Consider the following 6461-nt stretch of genomic DNA (forward strand, 5'->3'; position numbering starts at 1 on the left):
CACGCATTAGACCTCCCCATAGGTTCAATGCTTTTCCAATGGGGAAAATCTGACGCTGGAGGTCCTCATGCAGAGCGTGAGGATGTTTAGCATCAGATAACGAAACAAAGGCCTGTTTCAATTCTGGAAGAGCCCGCAGTGGCTGTCTGGTATCCTTAAGTTTAAAGGGCGATCCAGACGTGGACCCCTTGCTCATGGTGCCTAGAGAGATATTGGCTATACCTCACTGATGATACCTTACAAGGTTGAAACAATTGTCTGGTGTTGTTATATCTCTCCTGCATATGTTCTCTTTGTAAAGGCATAAGACGAGCTAAAACCAGCTTGAGATCTGAGCGGGAAGCCACCGAAGAGCAGGCTAATTGAGTTGTTGTCTGTTCTCACCTCTCTTGCTACTTGTTTTTCTCTCCTTAAGTTTAAAGGGCAATCTAGACGTGGACCCCTTGTTCACGGTGCCTAGAGGGTTATTAACTATACCTCACTGATGATACCTTAAAGGTTGAAATAATTGTCCAGGGTTGCTGTATGTCTCATGCAGAGGGAACTTGCTGGCATTTCAGATCTGGACTGCCCATATGGGTGGGACCAGTCTGATATGCTTCAGACATGCTTCAGATATGTTCTCTCTGTAAAGGCACAAGATGAGCTAAAACCAGCTTGAGATCTCAGTGGGGACCCACCGAAGAGCAGGCTAATTGAGCTGTTGTCCGTTCTCGCCTCTTTTGCTACTTGTTTTTCTCTCCTTAAGTTTAAAGGGCAATCCAGATGTGGACCCCTTGCTCACGGTGCTTAGAGGGATATTGGCTATACCTCACTGATGATACCTTACAAGGTTAAAACGATCGTCTGGGGTTGTTGTATCTCTCGTGCAGAGGGAACTTGCTGGTATTTCGGATCTGGACTGCCCGTATGTTCTGTGGACCCAGTCTGATATGCTTCAAATATGTTGCTACTTGTTTTTCTCTAATAAATTTATCTTGTTAAAAAAATAAAACATTTTATCTCAATTTTGGTCTATAATATATTTTTATTGAGGCATGTTTAGTAAGATGAAACCTTCATCTTTTCAGAATGTGAAAGGTGGGACAATAGAATGATGTGGATCAGCAAAATTATAACTGGTTTTAGCTATATTTGAGCAGAAATTGTTGCTTTGGAAACAAGCATACACACAGTTTTTCTGTTTTTTTTTTATCTACGAAGGTACAGCTTTAGTAACAGTGATACTGAAACATTATTCTGAGTCTGCAAAAGATTATGCTACCTTTCAGTGTGTAGCTATTATAGTCTGCTAGGTCCAAATTACTTGTGGTGGTTTACATATTTATATTTTTAGTCATTTAAAATAATAGGAACACAAACAAATAAAAATAACACTTTCTTTTTCTCTTGGTAAATTAAAATGTTTCATATCTAGTTAATAGTACACAGTATGTAATATAATATATAATCCCTAACTGTTAAATACTGTTACACAACTGATTAACCCCTTAAGGACAGAGCCAAATGTACATGTTTTGATCAAAACAAAACGTAAACAAAACCTGGAATTTGCATTATATGTTCTTCAACCATAATTCCCCTCTTTCATATTAAGTGCACCGACACGTATTATATATCATTTTGTTAGGGAGAAACAGGGCTTTCATTCTATATCACATATTTATATATGAAAAACATAATTGAATGTAAATAAAATATAAAAAAGTGAGAGAAATTGAGATTTATTTTTTTATTTTTCATGTTCTGCATGACATTTTTACTGTGAATGTCATGATACTGTTATGTTTTACTGCAACACAACACGTATATTTGTATTTAGCAATGTCTCATGTACAGGTTTTATGAATATGTGGAAACTTACAGGGGTCAAATACAGGGCTTTCCCCTTTTCCATTTTTGCACATTGAAATTTGCCAGATTGGTTTGCTGGATGTTGCCTTTAAGACCTTATGGTAGCCCATGATTGAAAATTAACCCCATCTTGGCATAATATTTATCAAAGTAGACAACTCAGGTTATTCGAAATGGGGTAGGTCCTGTGTTTTTTTAGTAGCCATTTAGTCACAAACTCTGGCCAAAGTTAGTGTTTATATATTTTTTTTTTTTGCATTTTTCACAAATAAACTGCCCTTTCACCGATGATATCATTAGTATTATACATTATACTACTCTAAACCACTTATATTTGTAGAGTACAACAGTACCCTCATGTACAAGTTTTATGGTGTTTTGGAAAGTTACAAATATAAGATTTGCCCATTTCTGTTTTGCCATATTAGCTATGTTGCCTTTGATACGGTATGGCAGCCCAGAAACCAGAATTAAGGCATGGTGTGGAAAAATTGTGATTGAAAATCCCTTCCACCTGAAGTCTGTGGATAGTTAATACAACGTTAAACAAAAATCTGCACACCAGTCAAGCCATAAGACTTGCTTTTCCCACAGAAATCCCAAATTTGCAGTGATGTTACTACCGCAAAGGATTCTAAGTTGTGGCTTGGTGGTGCTTAGTTTCAAAGCTGTTGTATACAGCAAACACAGACTCAAAGGAATCCATGTTTAAAATAGAATGAGGCAAAAATGTGATTCTTTGTTAAACTAATTTGCATATGCCCACCCAGAGTCCTTTGCGGTAGTAACATCACTGCAGATTTGTGATTTCTGTGGGAAAAGCAAGTCTTGACTGGTGAGCAGATTTTTGTTTAACATTGTATTAACTATCCCCAGACTTCAGGTGGAAGGGGTATTAAATCACATTTTTTTTCCCCACTATTTTGTTTTTTGCTTATATATATATACATATATATATATATATATTATATTTTAAAAATGTATCCAAAAATATTAATTCATATTATAAAAAGGCCATGAAAAAGCCAAACAACACTTTTTTGTCTCTCAATAGCTGTAACAATAAATTGCTCATCTAGGTACAGAGCACAGAGATTTAAATGTACCTTAATCCTGGGAGAGACACATGCAGGTCTTGTATCTGCTGAAAACTTGAAATAGGACTTTGGCCTTTTGTGTGTATTTGTTTTTGATTTTTTTTCTCTCATATAGGTATCTGGCAACTTAATCCTATTTCAAATTTTGTCTCTCAGGCATTTTTAAATTGCACTAAATAATTGTTCAAAATCATATATTGTGCCCTAGACTGTAAGCTTGTTTGACTACGGTCTTCATTAACCTATTGTTCCTGTAACATTTTGTAATTGTCTCATTTATTGGTAAATCTCCCCCTTGGTAATATTGAAAAGTGCTGCAGAATAAGTTGGTGCTATATAAATGCTGATAATAATAATAATATTTGAATGGAAATCAGAACCACATCCAGGAAATTAAACACCTATGAGCTTAACATCTGTGGTTTGGAAAAAAAATTCAAGGGTTATTAAGGAATTATATTCGTGAATTCATTGTGAACACAATGCCATTAGTAAGAATCAATATGTTTTTATGAAGGACAGATTGTCAAATTAACTGCTTTCTTTTTTTTTTTTTTTTTTTCTAAAATTTCTTTATTTGATTTTTAACATATAACATATACCATACAAATATCTCATATAAAAAATATTAATACATATATAGAAAATATACACATATATAATTCTTCCATTTTACAGATTCTCATTTGTACATACTAGAACCTCACACATACACACACACAAGACATAGTGGGATAGGGTAACAACCTAGTTGAGTTGCTTTGAATATGATTATGTATATAGCAATTCAATATGATGAAGCCTTGAATTAGGGTCTTTGGGAGCTACTGATTCCTTTCTAACAGTTGTAGACATTTTTTACTCATTTCATATTTACGTATGTTCTCCTTAGTTCTAAATAGTGTTTTCTCGTTTTTGAGCTGTAAAACCAATTGGTTTTCCCAGTTTTTATACTCAATTGTTGTGGGATTTTTCCATTTTCTGGCTATTAGTATTTTAACTGCTACAAAAGCATGGGTCACTAAATATTGTTGGTATAAACAAAGGTCCGGCCAATGTAAATGAAGCAGAGCAGTGATTGGGGATTGTTCTATCCAGATTGTATCCCAAATATATAATTTTCTAAAGACTTCCACCCAAATTTTTTTTATTATTTCGCAGTTCCACCATATATGTATAAAGCTACCAACTGCTGATCCACATCTCCAACATTGGCTGGACTCCCTTTGATCGATTCTGTTTAATCTGCTTGGTACCAAATACCACCGATAGCAGATTTTATAGTGTGTCTCAAATAGAATCGTATTATGAATATTTTTTTTGACTTGTGTCAACATATTGCCCCATTCTAGTAAGTCTATTTTTAGATCGCATTCTTGTTCCCAGCTCTTTATCTGTTTAGATGAGTTAATTTTAGGGGATGATCTTATCAGGGCATAACATTTAGCCATATTTTTGTTTGGATTTTCATTTCCAAAAATCTGTATTATAAGACTATTCCTATTATTATTACTGCTTGCGAGGTTCTTCCCCAGACATGATTTTATCCTTAGATATCGAAAAATCTCCATTTGGGGGAGACCAAATACTTCTGACAAGGTTAGGAAATCTTTCATTTTATCTCTCAATAATATGTCTTCTAGTGTTAGGATATTCCTTCCCCTCCAAGAGTCAATTTTTAAGTCATTTATGAAAACCTCTAATAAACCTATCTCCATAAATCCATATAGATTTCCCCAAATTTTTAGTTTTTTTTTAATCAAAAACCATTGATTTAATAGATGGGAGAGGATTTTATTACCAATTACTTCTCCATACTTTTTTGGTTGCCAAATAGCCCTTGTTAGTTTTATCCCATTCAATGTTTGGGTCTCTAAACAATACCAAGCCAATTTTCGAGAATCTATTTTTGTCAATAATTGGGTATGGTATACAATAGTGGCTTCGTAATGATTTATCAAGTCTGGGAAATTTACCCCTCCCTGTCCTATAGTGTTAGTTAATTGATCTAGGCTAATACGCGGTCTTTTCCCCTTCCAAATAAAGTTTTTAATTAACCTTTGTACAATCTCAATCCAGGGTAGGGGAATTTTTAAAGGAACCATTCTAAAAAAATAGGTCCATCTAGGAATTATATACGAATTGATTATATTTATCCTTCCCAACCAGCTAAAGAATAGACAATTCCATTTTTTTAGTGTTATTCCAGTGGACTTCAGTAGCTTCTTATAATTAATCTCTATTATTTTGTCAATATCATCTGATATAAGTATGCCTAGATATTCAAAGCTGCCGTTAGCATCTGAAAAGCCATAGATCTTAAGAAATTCATCTTTCCAGTTTTTATTGCAATTTTTGAACATCACTAACGTTTTTTCTATATTTATCTTATAATTCGAGACTATACTATACTGTTCTATCTCTTTCATCAGGCTCTCAATTGACTCGGCTGGGTCTGTAAGGGTCAGAATGGTATCATCGGCGTACATACTGATTTTCAATTCTCTGTCTAGAGAAGGGACTCCCCGAATATTGGGGTTATTTCTTATTCTAATCGCCAATGCTTCCATGGACAATATATATAAAATGGGTGACAATGGGCACCCTTGACGGGTACCATTTTTTAAATGAAACCACTCTGAACACAAATCCAATCCTACCACTCTTGCCATCGGGTTTTGATAAATAGAACCAATTGCTGAAAGCATCCAGCCATCTATTCCCATTGCCTTCAACACCCCCATCATAAATCCCCACCCGACCCTGTCAAAGGCCTTTTCTGCATCCAATGACAGGGTCAGGAGGGGAATCCCTGAGCCATCGCTCCAATCCAGGACATCGATCATTCTCCTTATGTTAGTGCTCGCCTGTCTTGTGGGGACAAATCCTATCTGATCACTGTGTACTAGATCTCCTACTATCCCTTTCAGCCTTTCTGCCAGTATAGAAGAAAATAATTTAGAATCCACATTGATAAGAGAAATGGGGCGATAGTTTTTTAATTCTAGGGGATCTTTGTCCTTTTTAAAAATAGGAATTATATTGGCTTGTAAAAGTTCTTTTGGGCCCCTGCCATTCATTGTTATTTCATTATATGTTTTGGCCAGATGTTCCACCAAAATATCTCCATAGATTTTATAAAATCTATTAGTCAGACCATCCGGACCAGGAGTTTTATAGCTCAGTAATTTTTTTATAGCTGTACGAAATTCTGTTTCTTGCAAGGGAGCGTTAAGCTTTCCTTTTTGGTCTTCTGCAATCTTGGGGAAACATATTTCCTTCAGATAATCATTTATTATTTGATCTTTTGGTTGATTTGGAATATTATACAATTCTTCGTAATATATTTGAAAAGCCTTTGCTATATCTTCTGGTTTCTTTAATAATATTTTTTCCTTCCTAATACTATGTATCCTGTTTTTTCCTTCTGTTTTTTTCAATTTTCTAGTAAGCCATTTATTGATCTTATTATTTTCATAATAGAAGTTTGCTTTCATCCGATCTAATTTT

Source organism: Pelobates fuscus, chromosome 3 (genome assembly GCF_036172605.1).
Source record: "Pelobates fuscus isolate aPelFus1 chromosome 3, aPelFus1.pri, whole genome shotgun sequence".
Lineage (NCBI taxonomy): Eukaryota > Metazoa > Chordata > Amphibia > Anura > Pelobatidae > Pelobates > Pelobates fuscus.